Here is a 27,064-nt window from a genome sequence, read left to right as displayed (position 1 = left end):
CAGTTCCCATGGGAATATCTCGGAAGACTAGCTACGTTACTAAGTTAATCAAACACAAATTTGCCTTACAACTTTGCCATTCATTCAAATGGGACATGAATATTTTGTTTCTTAATCTGCACAATTACCCTGGAGCTCCTGTTGCAGTGTGTCGGTACAATGACAGCTTCCTCTGAATGACAACTCATGGCTCTAGTGAAAAATGACAGGATTTGAAAACCAAGGTTGTTTAAAGACTCGTTTCTGGAGTGACTTTCTCTGTTAATCATTACTGCATCTTACAATACACCTTAATTATACTTATTTTAAAATATTGCAAAATATGTATTTTATTCTAATAACAATGTGGTTTCCCTCCCACCCCCCCATTAGGAAAATAACTTTCAACATTATAAGTGGTTGTGAATACTGTCAAAATGTTCAGAAAGTTTTAACATGTAGTAAGGCAAAAGTCTTAACAAAAATATGCTGTAGACATTAAGAAGACTAATGCTGTTGTGTGGATTTCATTTTTCTTTTGTCATATATATATATATATATATATAATAAATTAAAAATATTGGAGATGATCTGAATTGGTTCATAAAACCTTGCTGGTTTGCAAATCATGACAATATTTTAACTGCATTGCCTGGTTCCGAGCTAGTACCTGTAGGCATATTACATTACATTGTACCTTGGAACTGCACCTGAAACTTGTGGTTATACAATATCGTTCTGGAAACTTAGTATTTAAGGTTGAAGGAGCAGAGCAACTTCTATGTAAGATCTCTGGTGTGAAATTCTGGTCGTAGTAACTTCTACATCTTCACCTTTGTTTAAATAATGTTGATGGTTTTGTCTTCCTACTCTACTTCAGTGATAGAAGCTTTTTTTTGCTCTTTACTTTCAGCTTACCTTCTTAGATTCTTCATATTTATGGCCATTAATTTTCTTCAGATATTCCTGCAACACCTAAGAAATTAATCATGCCATATATATTTGGTACCAAACCACAGAGATTTGTAAAGGAGCATTGCTTTCTAGAAGGCCTATACATCTATACATTTTATTCAGTCTATGCTGATTCCACGTTGTTGGTAAATATTTGGTATCCTGGCAGGCAGTTGAAGAACATCTCTCTGAAAAGGATGACTTTGAAAAGGATAATGATTCTGAATTTCCAGTAATGAAATGATAGTCAAGTAACTTTACAAACATTAAATAACCTTAATGAATAAGTGGGATTTCTAATGTTCAACAGTTAATGATTACAACAATTTGTTTTCAGCAGTTGAAAGGCAATTAAAATATTCTAATGTTTTACCATGTTAATACTTAAATTATATTACTTAAGATAATAGTAGGACCTTAACTTGTATTTCTATTAGTTCTATGCCTATAAGATTTCCCTCAGGTATTTATTAATAATACTAGCCACTGTGGAACAGCTGACTTGACCTCATTACTGTCCTCAAGACCCAGTACCTCGTTTTCCCCATCCGCATGCTAGATATACTTTTCATGTTGTGCACTATAAAAACTCTTATTCTGAGGACTCAATAATCCATTTGTTAGTAAAGTCGTTTCAAAATGTTCTGCAGTTACTGATACTATTGCCTGGGCTTTCTATATAGAGCAAACCCAAGTTTATGTCATAGAAACAGAGTATATAATGTGTGACAAATAGCATTTGTAATCTTTGTGCTCCCAAATTCTATTACCGGTAACTGAAGGAACTGTTTTGTTTCTGTGCGTGATCACTAATTCACACTTTTCCAGTGTCCCAGGATAGCTGGTCATAAATGTGTGGATCTACCTATAGTGAGTCAGGCAACTATTAAAACTACTTTAAAAGCGGTTTTCAGAATTGACGACCTGGCTGAGACTGAATGACAAAACTTCTAATAAAATGCTGTATCTTAAGAAAAATGCAAAGTTAGTGTCGTATAATGTTTATCTGGTGATAGATAACCTAATGTAAAGGCATGAAATAATTGTCATCACCTACATGAAGATAAATAGCTTTTCTTGAACTAGCAGGCTTTTCCATATAAAATGCTACTTTTTTACCAGTTTTTCCCATTTATTTGCCAAATATGTTTTATTATGGCCATAGATGGAAAGTGTGTTGTCTACTTAAGCATTAAAGTACTAAGAGAAGGCATTTTCTGGTGACTCTGTGTAATTGAAATCAATGACATTGTTACCTGAAAGATTGTTTTATAGCACTGTCACTTGAAAGAAACGCTGTTTCCTTCCATCCTCCCCACATACTTAAAAGTCAAAATGTGTGGAATCAGATGCACATGGGTTGTCAACATGCATGTGCCTGGAGTTTTATGAACAGAATGCCACCTTTTGCCATAAATATCTGAAATAGAGATCTGCATCTGTTATCCTAACAGACTGGGACAAGAGGCTGTCACCTGGTGACGTCTGAGTGGAAACATTGGTTAGTTCATTCTGTTCTGATAACAGTACTACTGCATCACAAGGATTTGTCAGGAGAAAAGTGTTCGTAGCACCTTGTTGGTATGAAAGAAAGGTCAGATAGTATTATCAGAAACAATTCACACTTCAAAAAAATATTGTAACGGTTTCAGAGTTTTTTGTTATGAGTTGGAATGTGTTTTCACCTGTGCACATGTAAAGGGAGTAGAATGCAGATAAATCTTGTAAACATGAAAATTACTGAGAATTCCAGGCTGAGATGGATTAACTGCTAGTAAACTATTTCATGTTGTATTTGGTAAGTTGATTTAGGATTACTGGAGGTGTAGTGGATATTTGCATTTCATCTGATACAGTGATGTCCTACACTTAATGAAAGTAGCGTTTCTGGTACATCAGCAAACTAAATCAATAGGTTTTCAGATGAAGAATTACTTTAATATCTGCTGTGTACTGACTATCCTGTATGTTTGGATGTCTCCATACTCTCGTTACTTCTGTTTTGAGAAGAAGCAGTTCCTATGTTGATTTTTGTAGGTAATAGCAATTTAACAGATACTAGCTGGTAGCATTTGAAAATGTATTTATTTCTCTAGATTGCACTGTAACTTTCTACTCAGCTTCATCAGAATGACTGTGATGCCAAATTTGGCCTCAGAGCACACCATATTTTTTGGTAGAAACCTGCCAGTTGCTTCGGTGTATTTGCAAGGATGCTCCATATAGACTATCTTCCTTTCTCCCTGGGCTTCCTTCTTTAGGTAGCCTATGCTTTAACTCCGTAGCAAGCACTCAGTCGTCCTAAATATCATAAATAGTTACACCAAATAATGTTACAGTTGTCATTTTACTGCTGATACTGAAAAATATCTCCCTATGAAACACCAGGAAAAAAAACATTCTTTTGTCCCTTTAGCTTTCTCTTTTAGTGTCTTGTGGAAATAGCATCTGGGTGGTTGGGTGCAGGACACTCGTGTTTGGTAATCCTAGGACTGGACCCAGTACCAGGGTAGCAGTTTATTCCTCCATTGTTTATTCCTAACTTATTCCATTAAAATAAGTAATGCAGTTGTTACGAAGACACTAACTAGAAAAATAACAGCTGCACGCTGTTCCTTCCTGCTGTTCTGTGGACTGACAGGCCACGTGGGTGTGGTATTAAGGCCTCGTTGGCAGATGTTTCAGATGACTTCAGTATTCACAACTGGCAAATCCTCACATGAATTATGAAGGTCACCTCAAATGGGTTATATTTCTTGAAATAAGCTTCTTTGAGTGGTTAGGTGGTGTCTTCTGAGCAGCCAGGCTCGCAAAACTTTTCACTTGCTGCTTACCAGTTCTTGTCTTGCATAAACACACCAGGAGTATCCTGAATAAGACCTGATTATACGTGCTGAGTAACAGAGAACATAGTTTGTTTTTAAGCTGCATCTGCCTTTTAATATTCCTCATAAGAAGATGCACAGGAATGTACTGTCACACAACTTGAACAGTATTTTAGTATTTGTGTCACTTTAACTGAAGGTGTCACGACCGAAGTATTGGGACCTAGTAAGCACAGCAGTTAATGACTGATAACTTTCTGCCTTGGCTGGGAAGAAATTTCACTATTCCGGCACGAGTACAGGTCTATTGACTGTTTAAAACCAGCAGTTAATAGGTAGAACATTGCCACCTTCTGGTCATAAAGAGAAGACACAGTTACAGAGTAAGCGTTATGCAAGTTCAGGATGCTGCAGCAAAACTAATAGTGTATTTGTTTGCAATGTAACTGCTCAGTACTGGTAGCCCATTTCAGTGCAGGTTGTAGGCATAGTTCGCTTTGATTGTGTGTATTTCATACCATGCTGATGTGTTTAGAAAGAATATATTATGCTACATACTAATTATGTTTTCCTGAGGACTGAATTACATATGCATTGTGAAGATAGTATGAAGGCTACCATGGTTACCATTGTGCACCCAGCAACTTATTTTATACAGTGCCAATTAATCTGAGGTAATGCTTGAGAGAGAACATTGAATAAGGAACGCTAATGTCTCAGTTGAAAGATGGAAATTAGATAGAAAAGCATAGCTTTTATTGAAGATTATATGTCAGGGTTAGCATTTATAAATGAATCCAACTGTAAGACTAAAGCCAATAGTTGTGTCTTACATTAAAAAATGTATCTCTCTAAGCTGCAGCTTTCTCAAGGATATTATCTGAATAGGAGCTTTTTTCCTTCACACAATTTTAATGCTGTATTTCTGCACTTCAGACTGTAATTGGGGATTATTGCTGTGTCAGAAAGAGGGTGCAATTCATGATGGAAAGACATCTATGCACGATGCAAGTTACAGTTGCTAGGGACAAATCTTATGCCTCTGGCCAAAGACTTCCAGATGGTGAGGACTGGGCATAGCACAGCTCTAACTTTAACAGAACAGCTGTCCTGTTCCTGACAGCTCAGTTCTGCTCATGTTATGTTGCTGATATGGATTCTTAGTCAACTTGTCCCATCAATGTGAGGTGTATGGCAAAATTAATGTACCAGCTGTACACAATGTCTGGTTATAATTCTTGCATGGCATCCTGTATGGGTCCCTTTTGCGCTGGAGCAAATCGTTTCAGCAGACCAAGAGAATCCAGTCCAGAGCACTCAGATCCAGCCTCCTCTCCAGTTCTGAATACAAAACATGGCTGTTGTAATTCTTAGATGAGACCTTTGAGGAAGGGTCAAGTGAAGATATTGGATAAGCTTCTGACAGAATTGCAAATTTCCTGCTTGAATGTTTTTATTAAATTTCTTGTATCTATTTATACCAGCACAGCATAAAAGCATTACAAATATCTGCAGAACAGAAGGGTGTAGTGTCACAGCCATGCCTCTTCATGTTTTGTGCTTTGTTTTCTTTTTTCTTGTCATAGCAATTTAGTAGAGTTTTGCTGTTGATTCTCACTGCAGCAGCTGTAAATACCTACCAACAAAGATCTAACTTAGCTCTAATGAAGTAAATCACTGAAAGATTGACAATATCAACATTTTAAAGGCATTTCAGAATAGGAAGGTGCAGACAAATGTTTAGATGAGATTAGAAATTCCTTTAATCTTTAAATTTGATTCTTACCATTTTGCAAAAATGTACATAACACTGAACATTTAATCTGTAGAAGAAATTCTACCATTTGATTCACCAAAATACATGAACAGTAGGATTTAAGTTAACTTAACTAACTTTATAGTGGAACAGATGAGGGAATCCTTGTGTCATCCATTCTGCTGACAGAGCAACATCACATTTTACAGGGCTGGTAATTTTTGGCAACAAAAGTAATGGTAACAAACAGTTGGGAGGCAGTAACTTCAGCTTCCACAGATGCTTTAGCAGTGAATAGTTGCCCAAGGCAGAAGCTTTGATGCTTAAGTGATGGAATGTTTATCTTGAAAACTAGAAATTAAGCTACTAAAATGCGTAGGCACCTTTTCTAAGTGTTATTCATTAACACAGTTCATTGGCTTATGTGACTTGTAGCTATATTATTACTATTTTACATTAAAAACTGGCTTGCTATACATAATAAAGCACTCTAACAAAAGTGAAAGTAAAGCCTTTTAAACAAACTTCCTGGATAAAAGAAAATACTGAGTTTCAGTAACTTTTCACTCTTAATGTAGTGACTTTTAAACTGATTCTACAACATTCTTAATACTCTATTAGTTAGACTGAAAATGCTTAACTCTGCAGGATTAATCACTGGTCTCCTTTTCCTGTATTATATAATGATCATCTCTCTTGCAGTGCTTTGAAATATAATATGGTCAGGAGTATTTGTCTGCTTTTTTTTTTGTTTTTTTTCTGTAAATCAGAAATATTTTTGCCTGCTTTATTTGTACTTTAACAGAACCTTGAAATTCACATACATCTTTGTTTTGTTTCTAAGAACATGGCTTAATCAACATTTTTGCTGAAGCTTCTAATCAGAAGTAATTGTTCACTCAATGGGGTGTAACAGGGAAAAGTTGCAATTATTTATGATAATAAAACGTAATTAAGTTTCTTACAAAAACTGTTATGTATCATGCACATTTCCACGAGGAAACCTTCTTCTAAGGTATTCTCAGAAGAAGTTTCAGTTTACTAGCCAGACATTTTGGAATATGATTAGCTGCTGATTCAGATCCTGAGTATTAATCTTTGTGTTGAACTGAAAATGGAGCTGCACAGATGTGTAACAAAGGATCAAGGACATTTCTTCCTATCTGTTGAAGCAAGTTCATGTTTAATCATCAAGTTCTTGGCAAAAATATTTCTGCAGTGTCAGTGAATATATAAAAGTTTAGAAGGGAAGTTTATGTAATTATATAATCTAATTTCAGTAATAAAATAATTGAGCTGTTTAAATGCCTATTAATGGAAAACCAATGGAAATAGCAGGTTAGTAATTGTGCATATAAACCTTAGCTTTTCATTCTGATAAAATTTGTGTATTCCCTGAACTCCTTCCTTGGTAAAACAGTTGCTCCCTATTCGTTTTTGTTACAATGCTTCCAGTTACTGATTTCATTTTTGCGATGGGGGGCGGGGAGGTGGAGAAATAACGTAAGAACCTTTTACAGGTTTCCCTTTAGCAGCAGAAACTGTTGACTTGTAAAGAAAACACTCTACCTGACCAGCTAAACAACTGAGGGCTCCAGGCAGGTCAGTCATTGCCTTTGCTTGTAGGGCTGGAAACGTCAGTTATGGTAGCAATGTATTTCAGATGTTGATATATCAGGCAAGGTGGATGAGGTGTTTTTCAGAGCATCTGGTTCTGTGGATGGATGGACACACAGATGGAGAAGTTCTGAGTGACTGAACATTACTGAGGTTATTCAGCAAGCTGGCACAAATTTGTTTCTCCACGAGGAAGCCTGCAGCAGTGCTGAAGGCCATTACAACTGAAAACCTGGAACTGAAAGGACAGAAGGCAATAGGGGAATGCAAGAAAAACTAAATTAATATTATTTTAGAAAATTAACTTCTAAATAAAAATCTTAAGATAACTAGTTATAGAGGAAGTTCACACATGGAGAAAAAGTAGGCAATAATATAAAAACACCTACTCCATTTACAATCCAAATGAAAGCACATAAAATGTTTTTGGGTTTTGGCTTTCTTTTTTTCTTGTTGTTGTTGTGGTTGGGGTGGGTTTTTTTGTTTGTTTGTTTTTGTTTGTTTTTTTCCATTTATGATACTTTCAGAAATTTAGGACTCAACCTACAAACACAAATCATTACAATGAAACCAGCCAAACAACTGTGGTTTGCTTGAAAGTAGCTGTTGCAGGATAGTGTTCACTGGACTATATTCAAATTAGAGATGTTGAATTACTTACCTGTTGAATAACACATAGAATTACCCTTTTGAAGAAGGGTATCCATGACTTCTAATGGTGTTAGCTTTTCCCTTCCACCCCACCTTCTGCTTTACCGATTTATAAATTCCCTGATTTCTGGCAACTTTAGGTTTTACACTTAAGCTGTATAAATCAGCATAGAAAATAACAGGGAGTGGCAAGCAGTGTGTAACTGATATCATATCCGGCACTTTCTTTTATGTTTGGGGGTAATTGTAAGCACAGAATAAAACTTATTATTTCAGCATACGTAGCAATAGTCTCGAAAGTTGGTTTTAATTTTAGGTTTTGTCTATAGTCAACAGAAAGAGGATAGTACTCTGTATTGGTTAACCTCTAGTGTGTATCGAAGGAGCCAAGAGCTACCATAACTACATGTACAAAAGATTCCCATCAATCTCTTTGTTTTGTAGCACATTGTGGGACTGTGGAAAAAAAGTTGGATTTGTATATTGCCTGAAAGCTCATCACTTTTGAGTATTTTATTTATCCAGTCTCCATGAATGGTGCAGTTTGTTGTCATGTTTGACTGTTAAGACTTTTTATGAAGGCTTTTAAGGAATAATGCCATTTGGAGTAACTTTAAGGTTATTCTGTCCTTAAGGCAGAGGTAGTAAGACTCTCCTATTTTCACTGAAGCATGTGCACTGTAGAGGAAGACTGTGTTGCCAGTGAACTGAATTCTTCAGTGTGGAAGAAAGAGGGTCCCAGTGAACAGCCTTTTGCTCATTTACTCCCTGCAGAGAAATGACATTTGTTCTCTACAGCATTTTCTCTTGAGAGGACCAGTTATTGGCTTATGTCACAAGCACTCTACCATTCCTTGGTGATATATTCCTTAAGGCATACATGGATCGCTTTCAGAACTCAGTGATCCAAATTCAGCTCTTATTGATTGTATGAATGTGCTGTGGCTGTGAGAACAGAAATTGTTCTTGTGGATGTGTTAAAGTTCATCTGGTTTTCTCTCTGATGCAGTGCTGCTACATGTTCCTCCCGCTATGTTGTGTAAGTATGTATATACATATATATGCTCATATGAATAAAAGGCTTCAGTGGTCTTTTACTAATTCAACCCAGCCTCCTGTCACTGATACAGATTTGCAGAGAATCTGAATCAGAATAGCAAGGGCTCGTTTTCTTCCTTTACTCACAGCAGCTGGTTTGAGAGCAAGGAACAGACAATATATACAAATAACAGACAACATGACTTTTTGCCACTCTGAGGATGATTTAAGCCACTGAATTCAAGGCGTGTTGAGGGGAAAAAATTAAAATGAGAAAGTGCTGTAAAATTTGATAGAAAACATAAGTGTATCTCCCCGTGTCCCTCATCTCTATTATTGGAGTACACTGGTGCATAATTTTGTTTTTTTTTTTATCCTAGCCTAAGAGTTACATTCTCTCTCTCCTATGTCAAGTTTTAGTATTTCCACTCTATTTTGCTTTTTGAAAAAGCCTTTGCTGAAATTAATGGTATAAGAATATGGTAAAATAATTATATGTTTGGTGCCTGTTGGGGTGAGCAAGCCCCATTAACTTGGTTTGGGCTGTGCAGCTGAATGTCAAGAATACAAACAGTGTGATATAGTCAGCTAGAGCTCAGCATTGACAGGAACCAGTGTTGTTAATATTGAGGTGCTTCTGTGTTGCAAATCAGTTTTGCCAGGATTGATCATGAGGGAAAAAAAAAATAAAATAAATTTGAAAACAATGTCATTCAAAGAATGGGGAGATAATGCATTTATGGACTTACTCCAGCCCAGACTCATGGCTTTTTTAGCCTTCCTGGTTAAATGCATTAAGCCAACTGTTCTGGTGCTTTACACAGTACATTAAACAACTTAATCATACCGTCCTCTCTTGCATTAATAAATTTAGCATTTGTATTCCTGAAGCAGCTGTTTTCTTCTCTTGCTCTATTTTAGTTCTTCTTCAGAATACAAATTCCAGCTAATTTCCATTTTTTTCCAGACCTAACACTGTAATTTTGTTTTTCTGTTTGTTGTTTTTGTGGGGTGTTATTGTATGGTTGGTTGGTTTTGTACCCTGTAGACTAAGGATGACTGTTATTTTATTTTCCAATAAATATTCCCTTTGTTGTTAAATATTTCCCAGTATTCTTGAACATCCTTCTAGAAGGAGGGTGTTCTGGAACACAAGAGCTTGTTCCTCTTCCTGAATTTTACTCAATTGCTTTCATGGAGAACTAATTGCCATGTTTTCACATTCTGGATGCACCTCAGATTTTACACATCAAAGCATGAGACAGACTATAGAGACAGAACTTTTAATATGGAAAGTAATAAGGTCTGTGCTTTGTCCGTCTGAAACCTTAGATTCAAAATATCATTAATTTGGCAGTTTGAAGTTTTTATTATAGTTGCAGATACTGATCAATCCCAGCCACAGCTGCAGAACTAACTACTGTACAGGGAAGTCTGCTTCTCTTTAAAATCTGAAAAAGATTGCTTAAAGGAGATAATTTTTAATCTCAGGCTTACATCAAATGCTTTAAAATGAATATTGTTTTAAACTCTGGACTTGTAAAGGCTATGAAGGCTGGGGGTGCACAGGAAGATGGGAGGTGACACAGCCAAGCCAGCTGAACCCAACGGACCAGAGGGAAACCCCACACCATATGACATTGTGCTCAGCAATAAAAGGAGAAGGAAGGAAGGACATTCAGAGTTCGCCATTTGTCTTCCCAAGGCACTGTTACATGTGATGAAGCCCTGCTTTGTAGAACAGTGGTTTGGGAAGTTTCACTTGATCTGTCAGAAAATGCCATTGCAAGGATCCTTGTGACACACGCCCGTTGCCACCCAGACAGTGACCAACCATCCTGCTAAACAAATTTGATTCCACTGTATAAGTATTACCATAAGCCAAGATGATGATTAGTTGTATTATTATTATTTAGTTAAACAGTCTCTCTGTGTAGCAAGAGGGTAAGCAGAGGATGAAGCTAGGGAACTGTGTAACAGGTTAGCAATTAATTTTGTAGTAGTCATTTGATTTAACCTACTATAGAAGTAGGTTGCTGAATAGACCTTAAGATTTTGCATTTCTTATGTGCATATTACAGTGAATGTTATGTGGCAATGCCTGAAATTGCAGTATATCTTAAACCAGGAGGGAGCAATTTAGAAAGAATTGCTTGTACCTTTTTATGTTTTAAACACAGCCTTCCTGGGAGTTTTTCATACTGTTGTCAGGCCAAAACATAATTTTAACACTGTAGGAATTAACACATGTTCCACAAAGACTCGAGGAAGCTGTCTAAAGTTCTAACATTAGTAATACTTGAGGAAAAAACTTCTGCAAACACTGCAGGATACTGTGAATTGCAGCACTGGAATCTATTTTATTTTAGCTGACTACCATCTAGTGCTCTACTGTTATTTTTCTTCAGATCCTGCTTTTGTGTGCTACACAAAGGAAAGCGTATGTTTTTGTTTTATTGCCTTTACTGTGCCAGCAAACATGCAGAAAAAGAATGACTGATGTTCTGTGAGATTTCTTATCTTTCATGATATGATTTTCTTTAACAGCCATTCTTACTCTTCTCCCTACATATTTTTGTTGCTGAATGCAATTCATCATTTCACCTCTTTTTTCTTACTGCCATTCTCCACATTTTCTACTTTTTTCTGGCTTAAAGGGCAGCAAAGTTGTTGTGACAATCATTGTTCAGAAAAGGAAAGGCAAAATGAGAGCTTTATTTATTGTTAATACAGAGCTATTTTATCACAACAGGTATTAACAAACCTTTAATAGAAACCTATGTTTTCTTTTATTAGGTCATTATTGAGGAAATCCTCGGATCTAAGGGTCTTTCTCCCCTTCTCCCCTATCTCTCCAAAAAAGGGAAGATGCAGGGCTCATGCATGAATAAAAAACAGAGAAAATCGCAGTCTTGTCCAAGAAGGACCATACTTGGAAATGTGGGACTGGTTTGCTACTTCATTCTTCTTGTTAATTCCTTGTTTCCTATGCTGAGAAGTCCCATAAGGTTTCCTATGAGTGCTAGTTTTTTGATGCTGGCTGCTGACTGGACAACCTGAACACCTCCACCAAATGTACCTTACAGTAGCCACTTCATAACCATAATTTCATAGTAAGAGTCAGCTTGTTGCACTGAATTTTGCTATTGGTAAAACAGTGACGGCATTTTAATTGTATTATACTACTTATGGAACATACTTTTTACAGAACTTAATTGATGTAGAGATTGTTACAGAGGGAGAGTGACAGTGTTTACACTGAGGAGGTTAAAAAGCCCAACTTCCAATTATAAAGTTGCTTTACTGCCTTAGGAGGTCACTACCTATATAAAGAAGCTACAGCAAAAGGTGGCAATGAAAAGGAATGAGTTGAAGTGATTTTTATAGAGGTCACACAGCAGGTCAGCAATAGAGCAAGGAATAAATTTCAAGTCTCGTGAGTCCCAGTCCAATGTCTCTGCAGCAAATTCTGCTGTTCTAGAAATCTCATTACTTACTGAACAGACAAGAAGAATGTTAAAGCTGGGTTATGTGCACTGTAAAAGTTGGCAATCACTATGCTCTGTTTAAAAAATAAAATAAAATCAACCAACCAACCCAAACCACACACACAAACAATAAAAAGAAAACCGAATAAAACTGTATAAAATCTAACCAACCTTCTCCTACCTCTGATTGAAAAAAAATCCATGAAAGATAAAATGTTATCTATGCTAGCATTTTATGATATCTTCTGAGATAAGAAACATCTGGAACGTGGAGTCATGGGACAGCAGTAAGCACATACTGGTAGAGACAGCACTAGAAATGTATGGAATGCACGCAGGACTGGGGAGTCAAGGATGATGCTGCATCTTCTCTCAGGTTTCCTAGTTCTCAAGATTTGGGGAGTGTTGTTCTTTATTAGTTGGAGAATATTGCCTATTATGACTTTTATGACTTTTTTTTTTTTTTTTAAATCTGGCTCTCTTCTTTGTTTCAGAAGCATCCCATTATCTTTTCAAAGATTTCTTTTTTGTTCTTTTCCCAGTTTTTTCCTTCACCACCTGTAAATCACTAGGAGTGTGGTGTTTTGTTTTGTTTTAACCAATGTTCAGAAACCATAAAAGTAACTCATGATTATATTCCTCTAACAATTCTGCAAAAAACACTTTAAAGTTATAGAAAGAGTTGCAAATGTGTCACTTTTCATTTATACCAAAAGTGTACACAGGCTCACTCAAATAACTTTTGAAAAGTCAACTGAAATTATTGTTCCTTTTTACAGACTTAGAGCACCTAGCCTAAAGCATGGGGATAGAAAAGCTTTCATCATAAGCACTTACTTGGGGAAAAGTTCTGACAGAAACTGGGTAGATTAAGAGTCTAGTACAAAATGTGGAAAAGCTTGTCTAGCTTTCATTAATGCCATCTTCTCGCTTTGTCTCTATTCCTTCCCTGGAGGCCAATCTGTAAGCGTAGATAGACAACTGCAAAGTAATTTGCAGCTGGCTGACAGTCTGTAGAAAAACATCCTGAATATCTCAAGTTTATATGGTAAAAAATACTATTAAAATAACTTCTGCTATAGCACCAAGATTATAGAACACAAACAGACCAGGATAAAAATGCTCAGTCATAGCTTAGAGTAGTCAAAAATGATTAATTTCTTAATTGGGGTTGAGAGACAGCATTTTGTATCATATGACACTAAAAAGGCTCTTTTTTCAGAAAGAGCTTTCCCATGTACTAGTGTATCTGAAGGTCCTTATGGCATAGATATTTTGATGGATACATTAAGTATCTGGCATAGAAAGAACATGGAGAACATTCATTCTGATGCAACTGGAGATGGGCCTAATCACCCACAAAGGATGGATGAAAAGAAACAGCTTTAATATAATAAAGCACAGTTTAATAGACAAAGAGGTCTCTAACCCTTCCTCTGCTTCCCCTCTGAGTATCATAATGAACTATGTTGTCAGGTAGGGATGAAAAGTGGGTTGCTGTTTTGATAACCATAAGTACTGGTGGTAACAGACATGATCAGCCTACCAGTATGTTATTTCTTGCTTTGTAACACTGTCACATATCTGAAGTGCAGCAACGTCAAGGAAAGTTGGCAACAAAAGAGAGATGGCCCACATAGATTTCAAATGTTAGTTTAAATCTAGATGCTTCCTACATATTAAAACTGCACACAAATGTATGGAGGTGAAAACTGTTAAAATTTATCACCACTAATATTATAGATGACTATAATATATTTGGTATCTGGTGTAGAACATACCTGTGAAACAGGAATTACCATCTAAATGACTAAAACTCCCACAGAGATGATGGAATGTGTTTATTAAGTAGCCGACAAGCTGATAACAAAGACTGATAGAACTGTAACTCCAGGTTTGGCAACTTAAAATAACAATATTAAATAAAGATCATACATGAACAGATGCCTTAGGTATTGCACAGGGTGTATGTGGCAAGGTTTTGGTAGTGGGGTGGTAGAAGAGTTTGGGGTGAAGGAGTGAAGTTGAGCCTGAGGAAGTGGTGAGGGGGATGAAAAGTGTTTTAATGTTTGTTCTTGGGTTTTCTTACTACCTGAATGTATTTCAATTTGCAATAGATCAAGCTCATTTTCCTCAAGTCTGTTTTGCCTGCAACAGTAACTGGTGAGCAACTCCCTGTTCTTATCTTGACTGACGAGATTGCTTGTTCATGTTCTTCCTATTTCCGCCCCTGGTCCTGTTGAGTGGAGAGTGAACAGCTGAGTGGGAGTTTGACTGTTAGCCGAGGCTAAACCACCACAGCCCTAGACAATTAATAGTCTAAACAGCATTTCAGATTAGACTGTGAAGGGAATGAAGTGAGAAATGCCTGAAAATGAGATCTTTGCAGCAAATAATCACATGGTTATAGCAATCACAGAAGTTGTTCTACATTACTGTAAAAGGAGTTGAAAGATTGATTTGGTGGACCATTACCATGGGAATTTATTCTGTGTCTACATTTTAAGAAATTGAATGCTCATCAAAAGAAAGGCATTAAAAATAAAATACAAGTCCTCTCCAAAGAAACAGTGCAACAGATATTGCTAGGTTAACAGTTAGACTTGATGTTTTCAAATGTCTTTTCTAATGAAAATGATTCTATGTCCATGAGAACAACTGCAGCCCTTTTCACTTGATGGTCCTTGGATTACAGTGCTGTGAGTCCCAGTTTGGCACTGCTGAGTCAAGCACTTTGTACACACTGAATTCCTGATTGCAGTCCCTTTCTACAGTGCACAAATAGCACTACAAAATATAATAAACAATGTATTTTTATGTTTCAAACCTCTACATTTGTTTAACTCACTGCAATGATAAATTGCTGCTCTTGAGGAATACATTAAGAGGGGCCTAACTATGCATTTTTGAAAAGAAAATGAATTAATAAAGTATTCATAGCTTTTTCCTTTATAGTCCCAGTGCAGTGAAACATAATTTTCCGTGGTATGACACAGCTGTGTACTTGGTTTTCACAGTGATAATGGTGAATGGTAATGGGATGTTTGAAATATCTACCAGCTTTCCTGAAGAGCAGTCCTAGGATTTTCTGAATCACCTAAAAAATCTTGTTTCAAGAAGCAAGACAATGAAGCAAGAATTACAAGAGAATACAGCATATAGGTAATTTTTTTTGAGGGAGTGTAGAGAAAGATGTGTTTAATTAAGTTACAAGGCTTTAAATGATACAGTGCAATGAAGCACTGCATTTGGTGTTCCTGAAAACTCTTTTTTGTCACTATGTTTGCAATGATTATGCAGAAATGCTTTCTCAACTGTTAGTTAAAAAATATGATGCATAGTAAGGCTCCTGAAGAGACTACATTTATTTTAGTGATACTTTTAGGTATGTGCAATGCTATCTATCCTGAGATCATAGTTTTCAGAATGCTAAATCTTTCAGGTATTTATATGTATTTTCTTGACGTGTTTTACTTGCCTGTGGTGGATCATGCAAGCTGTGTAACATAGAGCTTAAGACCAAATGGAGGTTGTTGCTATGGGCTAGTGGTACAGGTTCCACTTTTCCGCTACTCCCAAAGAAACGTAGTGCAATAGCTACTGAGGCTGACCCCTAGGAGGTCACCGCTGTCACCAAGTAGGACATCTGGATGTCATATCACAGTGCAAAGGGTGGCAAATAAAGATAGGGGAAAAAGTCTGGAGCACTTTCTTTTGTTTACTCAATCAGGAAGAAACTTTTTAACTTTAGAGAAACTAAATTAAAACTATCTCAGTTTTATCACTTCTTTATAGACAGGGAATCAATGATACAAGGCTTCATGCAAGTTTGAGAATATAAATAGAATTATACTACAACTACTGTGTTATTTTTCATTAATTTCTTCCAACTACTAGTAGGGAAGGGGTCCAGATATAATTTACTATTTTTTTATTTTCATTGCACTAGGAATTGCTCAAACACTACGTGTGTACAAACCTGACATATGAAAAAGATGACTTCTGCTTTTGACACAGGAATTGTATTAAGTCTTTTGTCACAACTTCTGGAACTAATCAGATGGAAACACTTATTAAGATACCTAATCTGAATACTTTTCAAAACAAACCAGGAAAATGTAGTTTTTCTAACATAGTATGTGAGTTACAGTGTTAAGAATACAAACCTTGTGTTTTTCTTAAGTATCAAACAGTTCAATGGAATGACAAAATATGTCTCAATAACAGAAGTATAGCACAGCTTTTCATGTCTGTAGCCCTGTATATATGTTACATAAAGCAAGAAAGACTAGGTGCAACTAGTGTGAATAGAAGGTGAAAGGAGGAACACAGCCATGAAACTGTTCCTCTGTCATTAGCCTGGCATGAAAAGATATGGAGATTTTTGCACATTTGCTACCAAAATCCAGGTGACCCACTGAAAAGTTTAAAATACTTGCATACACCGGGTTTTAAATTAATTATGCCTGCATCTGTAGCCCCCAAAGCTTTCCAGTTAAACAAAATGATCAGGAAAAAAAGCCTATTGCTGGAAACAAAACTAAGATTCTGGAAAAGTAATAGTTGATCAGCAGTGCTGTAAGGGATGTGAGTTCATATGTGTCTAATCATATATTCACACACACTTATGTCTAAAATGAAAGTTAAAGGCAAACTGTTTTTTCTATATTTGTCCAGGATTTTTTTCCAAGATTAGTTTCATCAGAAAGTGACAATTTATTACAAGGTTTGAAGAAAAGGTCACTTTCCAATAAAGCTTCAGAAGGAAAGTTATTTCAGTTCCATCATGAACACCTCATAATGAGAGACCTAGAAGGCTGGTTCTTATGGCATTCATTAAGGGGAGAGTGAAGCAAGACCTTAGGTGTGATTTAGTGGCTATTCATGTCTTCTCCCTCAGAAAACTTCAAACTAGCAGCAATCCAGAAAGTGCTAAGAAAAAAAAATGATGTCTGCGTAGATGTCTTGCAGCAGTTCTTCTAGCTCCAGTCATAGTAGTACATCAGCATAACACCCCCCAAACTGTACCTCCCTCCCTTTTACCACTTCCTTTAGGTAGGTATGTTACAGCAGTTTTATTTTCAAAATTGCCTATTTCCCAGTGAAAGTGATCATTTTGTGAATGAAGAGGGATGTACCCAGTGAAGACACAAAGATCACACAACCATGAAATAGCCATACACATTAGTTATAGGTGGTAGTCTACTTTTAAATTAACTGTAAAATACCATCCCCTTCCCTTCCTTGGTTCATTATGTCCAAGCAGATTTGCTTTGTATGTGCTGAAGTTCTTCCAAGTTCTGAGTGCTCTCAAGTTTTTCTTGCAGAATCAAAAGTAAAATCCATTGCCTTTGAGACTTACAATAAAAATCCTTGTGACTGGAGAGAACACAACTGTTTTGTTAAGAATGCAGCCAAAGTCAAGTGCCAGCCCAGGGTGGCTCATTAGACTACTGCTGCAATGAAATATTCTCTTAGACAAGAGGCAAATAATAGACTCAGCTATAGATTTTTCTCTTATTTCATCTTTCTTAGATATCTTTATTTTCAGAGAGAATCACGTAATGCCTTTACACTGATAAAAGTCAAAGCAAAAATACTGGTAAAAGAACTTGCTGGTGTTTGTACGCATCTGCTACAGTTTGTCAGCATGTGAATTTTTGTCAGATGTCTCCATATATTTGATTTCTGCCTTTAGCAGCTGTTTCAAGTCAAAGAGCCAGGCCTTGACTTGTATAAATTACTACTCAATTGTAACTCAGTAGTTGAGACACATATGTGTTCAAATAAACATAACATCTAATTCATAGGTCATAATTACACTGTACCTACCTTTCCAATTACAGAACTGCAGTCTCATTTAGATGCAGCGCAGTTAACAGTACTGCATCTTCTGTTAGAGACAAGAAGAGGATGCCCTATATATAAAAAAAAATCAGTTATCTTGCTGAAGAAGCAAAAAATTAAACCAATTTTACAGTATAAATGCCATATAGTCTTGCATGAGAAGGACAAAATGTTGATAGGGAATATGTTGGGAGATATCTTAGGATATTACTAGTTTAACAATCAGGGAAAAGTCCACTTGCAGGTGCCAAAAAATATCCAAGATACCCTATATTTAGAAGAAATAGCATGCATTCACAAAGGTGTCAAAGAAGGCCATAACAATATCTATTTCTTCTTAAGGGAGAAATAAATGCCATGATAAAAGCAGACCCAGGAACACACATCTTTTGTCTTTGTTGCTATTTCCATACTTAATTAGAATACAAAGTAAGACAAATACCTAAAAGCTATGCTGACAGAATCATAGAAGTTTGTGAAAATGTCAGTGTTGAAACTCATGTACGTCTCTAACTATGGTATGAACAATTGTGAATTCATAACATTTTCTATCGATGCAAAAATTAACTAGTGAATGGCAATACACATTTATAGGCAAACACTATCAAAAATGTGTTGGATACCTGCTTTCAGGACTTCAAAAATGCCCATGCAATGTAACTGACAGAGGGATGCAATTTATTTTTAAAGTATGAGCTTATAAGCTTTTTGAATCCTTTACTTCTGGTTCTTCATTCTTTCTTTCCACCTCTCCTGTATGTCATGGAACTCCCAAACTCAAATGTGACATGAAAAAAATGTAAGTGTATGCTTTGTATCTATGTAACTGAGTAGGTGTAAAGGATTTTAAAGGCCTCAACTGATATTTTTTGAATCCTCAGATGATGGAGACACAAAAACACCAACTCAGACTTTATAACCTTTATTTCTCTCAAAAACAAAACAAAACACCAAATAAAAAGCCTTTTAGAGTAAAGCAGACTTTGGCTGCAGCAAGGTTGGCAAGTGTTCCTGACTGCCACAGTACATTTGTAGCTAAACTGACAGTGCAGATTCTCTAAACATCCAGCAGAGCCAGGTTTATCACATCCTGGTTCTTGATGTTTGTAAATTAGTGTTGCTCTTCTCTCGTAAAAATCCATGTAGCAGAACCAAGTATTCAGCAGTTCTGTGACAGGAAACACTATTATTTTGGAAGCACAGCTATTTTTCTTCAAATGATCTTGTTGACAAGAGGAAAACCATGCTGGAGCCTCTCAGAATGTTTCCTACTACATGACAAAAAACCCCTACTCTATCACTTGCAATTTTAATATGCTGTGCTTTTGTGGAGGAAAGAACTTTATAAACTGACATCTCGAGGCCACTACGTACCTTTATATCTCAAAAATATTGAGCTACAGGTCAGTTCTTGAAAGGAATTCCACATGTGCTGAAAGGCTGAAAAAATACCTTTTGTGCCAATTTTGCCCAACCTTTGGACAGGCTGACATCTTTCTCAGTTTAAAATGCCTCAAAACTGTTGGTGAAAGTTTTCTATTACAACAGAAGACAAAAATAAAGATCACCATATGTGCTGTACAAGTTTTAAGCTCTGTTCCTCTGAATTAAACTAAAATCGAATTGACATTGTTGCTTTAGTTTTAAGTGTTCTGCTAGAGGAGTCGTGTTATGAAGCATTACAATTCAAGACCAGAAAAGAGTATCCAAATGGCATTCAGTTCTATCTGCTTTCACAAAGAGAAACAGAGAACAGCAGAATTGCTATCTTTTATTTTTAATTAATAAAACCCCAAACTATTTTAAAATGTGTTGAGGCTTTATACAAGTGTATATCCAGCACCAATGGCTGAAAAACAACTGAAATACAGGTTGTGGTCTTGCCCCCCCCCTTCCAGCAGCCTTCTCAAAACCTACAGTCCTTCCTCAAATATATAGTTGGCAGTCCTACCAGCATGCAGCAGAAAGAAATGCCTATGATTCTATGAATAGCAAAAAAAACCCAACCCAACAACCAACAAACCAAATACACAAAACAAAACCTCAAAAACCCCAAACAAACAAACAAGGCCATGAGCCTCCCCATCCCCCAATCCCATACATTTCTGCAATGTAGCTGTTATAGAAACCTACATCCCAGCTGCAGCCATCAGGATTCTTACAAAGCTGTATGGAGAAGAAATGGGGGTGAAGTGGTATTTTTTGCTTTGAGGGCAGGACTTCAAATAAAAAGTTAGACATTTTATGATTTTGCCCCTTTTACATTATTTTGAGTGTAGTGTTGTTTTCCAACATTCAAAAGAAAAGCTATTCTAAGCAATACACTTTCCATGGAAAGTATGGCAGTAATGCTCTCGAGCAGAGATGCTGATTAAATAGTGGTGAGCCTTGCAGTCAGTAGCCTATTTGCCAGCCACTCTTCAGAGACAAACAGGAATTTTACATCTGTGCTTTTCACTAAAAGCAGTTAGTGACGTATGAAAAGATTTGATTAGTAAATGTCTAAGGCAATAGACTTCATCTTTATAGCATACAGAGAAAGGGAGCATGAAGCAGTGAATTGCACAGCTGCTTAGAGAAGAACCACATTCTTTTCCAAGATCACCAGTTATCAGGCAGATGAAACAGGAATATTTCTGTAAGAATTGCCTCCATAGCAGTACAGAATATATATAATACCTCGTCAAGCATGTGCAGTTTCAGTGAGTTTCCACCTGTCAACAAAACCTGAAGTTCTGCAGAGTCCCTTGCCACCCTGCTACACCTTTATTTCCACTTGTTAAAAACTTATTCAGTCTGGTCTAACTTTATATAGTGGGCTGAATCCACTATATGAAGATTCAATCAATAATCACTGTTTCATTTTTTTCTTTTTTTTTTTTTTTTTTTTTAAGAATTAATAATCATCAGTAGTCACCCATTGTTTTTAGGGTGTGGACATCTGAAAAATTGTGTATGTAAAGCTTTCAGTGTCATGGAATATGGGATTTGAGGTATGACATAAAACCAACTACAACCATAATATATACAAACTCATGGCTAATTTTATATACCTGTAAATACAAGCAACAAAACCTGTGATAAAGAATCACTTGGGGAATTATTTATACTTAATAAGCTTGTGTATTTTGTCAGTAGTAACATGTTCTTAGTAGGACACCTCTATTATCAGCTGTGTAGTCTTAAATGTAAGATATTTTAAGGCATTAAGATGGTCTTTCTTTAACTCCATAGATGCATCCAATGCACAGCAATAATGATGTAGGCACTACTCTTAAAATTCCAAGAAGTTCAGGCACTGGGTAGGTGGGAACACTATTTTTAGACATGGCAAATGATTTCAATCTAAATTTCAGTTAGTTACTAGTATCCTATAATGAAGTCAGTTATAGAAAAGAACAAAGGAAATAAAAATATAGACAGAGCAGTGTTAATAAGTCAAAAATTATTTCAGTGACTAACATTAAAAATATATAAAACTTTAAACTGAGCTAGACAAATAAGATAACATTTTCTTTTAATAAACCCTTCTTAGAGAAATGTTATTTCTTTTAGAAGAGTCTTGGTAGTCATCTTAAAGAAAGTGTCCTTTGAGCATAAAACCAATAGAGACCAATTAAAATACAGAACATTCTCCTGTGACTTACACTGGACAGCCAGAACTAAAATATTATTAGTGCAGCTTAGGAAGTCAGAGTATTCTGGAAATTGCATACTCTGCTTGATCTTTTTACACAGAAATGGGCAGAACACTCAGAAAAACTAGCGTTTATTTGAAAAATTGCTCTTTATATCTAGTAATGAAATATGCAAATATATACATTCTTTCCCTATCCCATGTTTAAGTTATCTGAAACAGCTCTGCATGTATTTCTTTAGATTTTAAATCAATTTTATTTAAATGTTCTCATGAAATCAGGAGAGACTTTTCAAAACTTCAGTCAAATATTTGAAGATAAATTTCACAGAAATGCAAAAGTTAAACTTTCATAAGCTACTGTTTATTTCAGATAAGCTTTAAGCATCTAAGTTATTTATAATCTTTAAAAATATGAATCTTAGATCATGATATTGAACATAAAGTCCAAATTCTTTGGACCTGCTGAGGTGATAAAAATCAGAAACTTTTATTATTTAAAGCATCCTCCATAATAAGTTTGGACAAAAATGGAAAAGTGTTTTTATTGTTTTGTTTGTTTGTTTGTAAGTATACCATACGGGTTTTTTTCAATAAGATAGTTAAGTCTGTAGTTGTTTGTCAAGGCACCAGTGTCCATTTTTTGATTGTTCATTCAGTATAAACACTAGGCAGTGAATACCATCTGTACTCCATTGTACATAAACCCATCTCTTGTTACCTTAAATTTTGAACAGGTTTAAGGAACTTATAGTTTGACTCTCAGTGAAGAAACACAGCTAGACTTTGGATGCCAATAATCCAACTCTTTTCATAGCAGCAGCAACAAAGCAGTAAAACAGGTCAGCATCTCTCTGGCATAGGCGACATTGGCAGTCTGAGGCTTCAAGCAGCTAATTTGTCTGCTATTGTCCACGTCTAAATCCACACTCCAGAAAATAATGCAGATAAATTCTTTTTACTATTTCTGAAACTTGATTCCTTCAGCTGTGTTCTTTCCTGATATTTATTCTGTCCTTTCTAATCCTTATTCTGTCAACTGCATTCTCAAAGTCTCCTGTGTCCCTTGCTTCTCCTTCCTGAAACTTCAGACTCTTCTCAGCCCTTTTTACTCACCTTCATCTCCGCAGTCCTGTTGAATTCCCAACCTCTAGCTTGCATTTCTAAAATTTCTGCAGTTACTTTCCTCCATTCCACCCCATTTCTCAAGAGCCCAGTTAACTGCCAGTGCAAAATAGAAATGTTATTTTTTTTTTCCCTGCGGTGCTGAAAAGTCTCAAGCTATGTCTACACATCACAAAAGGTCCTCTTATCTCACCTCTTCTGTTGTGTCAGCAAATGCTGTGAAATCCAAGCAATCTAAGCAAGCTTTACCTCTCCATCAGGCACTGCTTTTCTGCTGTTCCCAGACCAAGGTCACACTAGCTGTTCCTTTTTTAGGCTCATGTCCCTTACATGCAGATCCTGCCCCATTACCATGTTCGTTTCAATCGGTTATTTTTTCCCACCCTTTCATTGAGGGATTACCAAGAACACAAGCTCCCAGTTTTAACCGGGGGCCTTTCTCTGCACCCCTTCTTACAGTGCTAAGCACCATGCAGCAGCGGTTCCACTCCAGGATGGCACATTTCCAGTCCTGCCACTTACCAAAGCTCTGGCACTTGGTACATCCTCACTCTTAGGAGATTGTTCATTAAGAGTCTGGACATGTAGATGCTGTGTGAGAACAGACAACATCCAGTTTGCTCAAGCAAAAAGAAGTTGTGAAGGGATTGTCTGCAATAGCAATATATCTCTCTAAGAATTAACCACAATTCTTAGTCTTGTGTTTTAAAAATGTGGATAGATTTCCATAGGGTTAGAAAAGGCATAGCAATGCTAAAGGCCATCACCAAAGCCTAAGTTTTCTGAAAAGCAAAGGCTCAAGAGAATAAAGACAGAATAAAATATATAGAACCCCAAACCAGCACTATACTACTTTCTTAGATTAAGCTGCAGAGACAACTGCAACTACTTTGACTGAACCAAATAAATACATAATTAAAATAAAATAAAATAAATAATTAAAGGGAATATATATTTCTGTGTATGTGTAGAAAACCACTCAGAACAGAAAAAAAAATCACATAGCTGGTTGGCAAAGGTATGAGTTAGTGAGAACTACATGTTACTAAAAAAAAAAAGTGTCGAAAAACCTTAATGCTAGCCATGCTGACATCTCTGCCTAAACTGTATATGCTATCCAGACAGCCAGCAAAAAAATCTCTTCCTAATGGGGCAGTGTAAAGTAGTCTAGGTCTTCAGCTTTTGTAAAATAAAAGCCTATTCTCATTCCTAAATGAGGTTTTTAGGAAAAAAAAAAAAAGGAAAAAGTAAAGCCCTGCACAATCTCTTGTGTGTTTCCATGACAAGCAGCCTTTATTTGCATTATCTTTCCACAGTAAGCTTTCTGTAGCAGAATCATAACAACCCCCAGGGAAATGCATCAGTTATTTTGTCCTTAGAGAGTACATTTATGCCATATCATTGCTACCCTAAAAGAGGTTGCTTATTGTCCTCAGGAGAATATTTCAGTTACATTACCCTGGCAGTGGCTGCTTCCAAATGTATTTTCATCCTCAGGAAGAGCTGATGACGATGCTTTGTTGATAAGAAAATCAGAAGAGTTTTCACAAACATTTGAATTCAGGTATACTAGAAATTACTTGTTGGCCTATGAAAGTAGCTGTGAGAAGCAAATCAACCTAGACTTCCTTCTGGGTTCACAGAGGTTTGTGTTAATGGAAGGAGAAGAAACTGAGAGTTGCTCACAAAAGTACGAAGAAAAAATCCAGCAACCTAGTAGGGTAAAACTAGGGATGCTAGAGAACTACTTTATCTGTTTCATGTGCATTTAAGAAATTTTAATAATATCTTGTGCTTTAATCTTAAAAAAAAAAAAAAAAAAAATCAATGCCAGTCACTCCTGAGAATAAGGTAACTCAATAACTCAGGGCAACCTGAGTATTTTATACCTGAGGGGTATTAGACTGAGGAATGATGGAATCTACACTCAGGTAAGACTTCAGCAAAAAAGCATCCTTGAAATACAATGTATAGGAATATTATATAACTAAACTTATCTGAACCAAGTCGTGTATTTATGACCGAGAAATGAATAATCTAAGTGCTAAAACCTGCCAAGATAACATGACAGCTTTTGGGGATCATCCCTTCACTTTTTTTTTAATAGAAACAATTTTATACAAATCACTGATGTAAATCTTTTTATTTGACGTCTATATAGCCTGTATGTTGTAATATGTAGAACACTGCCTGCAATCAAAAAGCTGATAATTTTTGTTACTGTTGTTGCTTTAACTTTATTCCTCTACTTAATTTAAAATTAGAGACACTAGATAAGGAAAATTATCAAAACTCACCATAAATACCATTCAGGATAGAAACTTGGCAGAATCAGGAAAAAAAACACCACAACTAGAACGTGACTTATTTGTTATATTTTATTACATGGTAGACATCAGCTAGTGAGAAAGTAACAGAGAAACACAGAGGACAAGATGAGTGCCTTCCTTCCCTGTAACGTCAGCTCCTTTACTTGTTACAGCAGTTATTATGTTCAATTTTAGAAATCACAATTGATTTAATAAACATTCATCAGATGCAGAAGACTCTGCCAAAATATAAAATTGTTAATTGAAATAATTCATTACATGTAGAAAAGCCACCTAATGTCTTTAAATAACTTGTTATAAAAATATTGCTGATGAGGGAATTCAGTTTGCGCACAAGACATAATGCACTCACACAACAGAACCTGATGGACTATGAGAGGAACAACGCACAAGGTAGTAATGTTTCTACATTGAATCTCTCTCTTATTTTTTTAAATTTCAATTTCTTTTTTTGTGCATGAGTCAAACATAAATGACTCTATGACAGGTAGACAAAACAAATTATTAGGTCTACTGTGCTAATCGACTGCAAATTAAACTATAGTAAGCCCAATGTTAGTCTCCATGCTCAAGTTGTTAAGACCTTCTCTGTCAATAACCTACATAAAATGAATTATACAATTATACCTCAGCGCAAAAAATAATGACTACAAATTACAGCACTAATTGTATTATACAGCAAAGTGATTTGATTCATTGCTTACAAGGCATAATTAATAAGCTGAAATAACGTTATCTCTATATTCCATCTTTAGAGTTTATTTTCTGAAGAGCAGTTCACTGGGTTTTTTTACTCAACATCTCATTGCTCTGACTGCCAGATTTTTATTTTTTTTTTTAAATCTTGAGCATCATCCAAAATTCCTGAAGTCTGGTAGGGTCTGTAAAGAATCAGGAGGCATCGCTGCTCCCAGGAGATGAAATAGAGAGATAAACAGAGATAAATGGAAGGCAAGCTTGTATGGCAGGGAGCTCTTTATGGTTATCTGTTGATGAGCAAGGGCAGGGAACTGACTAAAGCAGATTATATTTGCATTTCTGTTCAGTGACAGTTCATTTTAATTCCATTGATTGATGTTAAGTTAGGATAACAAAATAGCCTTTATTATTTCTCAGGGGAAAAAACATCAGAAGGATAGGGCAGGGTAGGGTGATACCTCACGATCCCTGCTTCCCAACCAAACAAGAAGAAATGAGGTTTGGCAGAAAAGCTACTCTAAGCAGTCTCTCTAATATGGGGACTGCAAATATTGAGATAAGAAAAGGACACTTGGTGGACTGGGCAAAGAGAAACATTTTTAAGTCAGCCAAAACTGCTTGGCCCATAGTTCACAAGAATGGCATTTTATTTTAAGGACATAAACAAAGGCCTATCTAATATCAAGTCATCTGTGCTAAGCTACAGAGTTGGTAGAACAGCATAGACATTTTTTGCAGAAGTCACATGTCACATTTGGAAGTAGTATTGCACAGAAAAAGGATAGAAGGAAAAATATCTTAGTGCTGGACTGTAGAAAACTTGTTAAAGGATCTTGATAATAAGAGAATGAGTGGACATAATCATTAATAGCATGCTCTTAAATCATTTGTATTGTTGCAAATGGTTTTCTTAAAGCCTACTTTAGTCTGTTAAGATATTTAAAAAAAAAAAAAAGTGATCAACTAAGAAAAACAGAGAAAGAGGATAACATATACAATACTTTGGTTGTGTCCCAGAGTACACCTGTATTCATTTCAATCAGAGATTTTGTTGGAATTTTGGTTTTGTTTGTTTTTTGAAATAAATGTTCTTAATTTCAGAAGCCTATCCTCATTAC

At 36.0% G+C, this 27,064-nt stretch overlaps 2 long non-coding RNA genes across 4 annotated transcripts in view; one reads left to right on the top strand and one right to left on the bottom strand.

Moving 5' to 3' along the window:
* LOC135580717 (uncharacterized) overlaps positions 1-27,064 on the top strand; it is a 169,145-nt gene that overhangs the window by 50,256 nt on the left and 91,825 nt on the right. The gene's annotated exons all lie outside the window — the stretch shown is intronic.
* Positions 3,585-25,262, bottom strand: LOC110357206 (uncharacterized). Of its 3 annotated transcripts, XR_010475694.1 has the most exons (4): positions 23,111-25,262; positions 18,141-18,226; positions 7,084-7,369; positions 3,585-5,394 (listed from the first exon to the last, which is right to left on the bottom strand). It is a non-coding gene; the product is annotated as an uncharacterized LOC110357206 (long non-coding RNA). The 3 variants fall into 3 exon arrangements; XR_010475693.1 differs by lacking the exon at positions 3,585-5,394 and having other exon boundaries at positions 5,498-7,369; XR_002410732.2 differs by lacking the exon at positions 3,585-5,394 and having other exon boundaries at positions 5,498-7,228.

Source organism: Columba livia, chromosome 12, assembly GCF_036013475.1.
Source record: "Columba livia isolate bColLiv1 breed racing homer chromosome 12, bColLiv1.pat.W.v2, whole genome shotgun sequence".
Classification (NCBI taxonomy): Eukaryota; Metazoa; Chordata; class Aves; order Columbiformes; family Columbidae; genus Columba; species Columba livia.
This window is presented reverse-complemented; position numbering and strand designations above follow the sequence as displayed.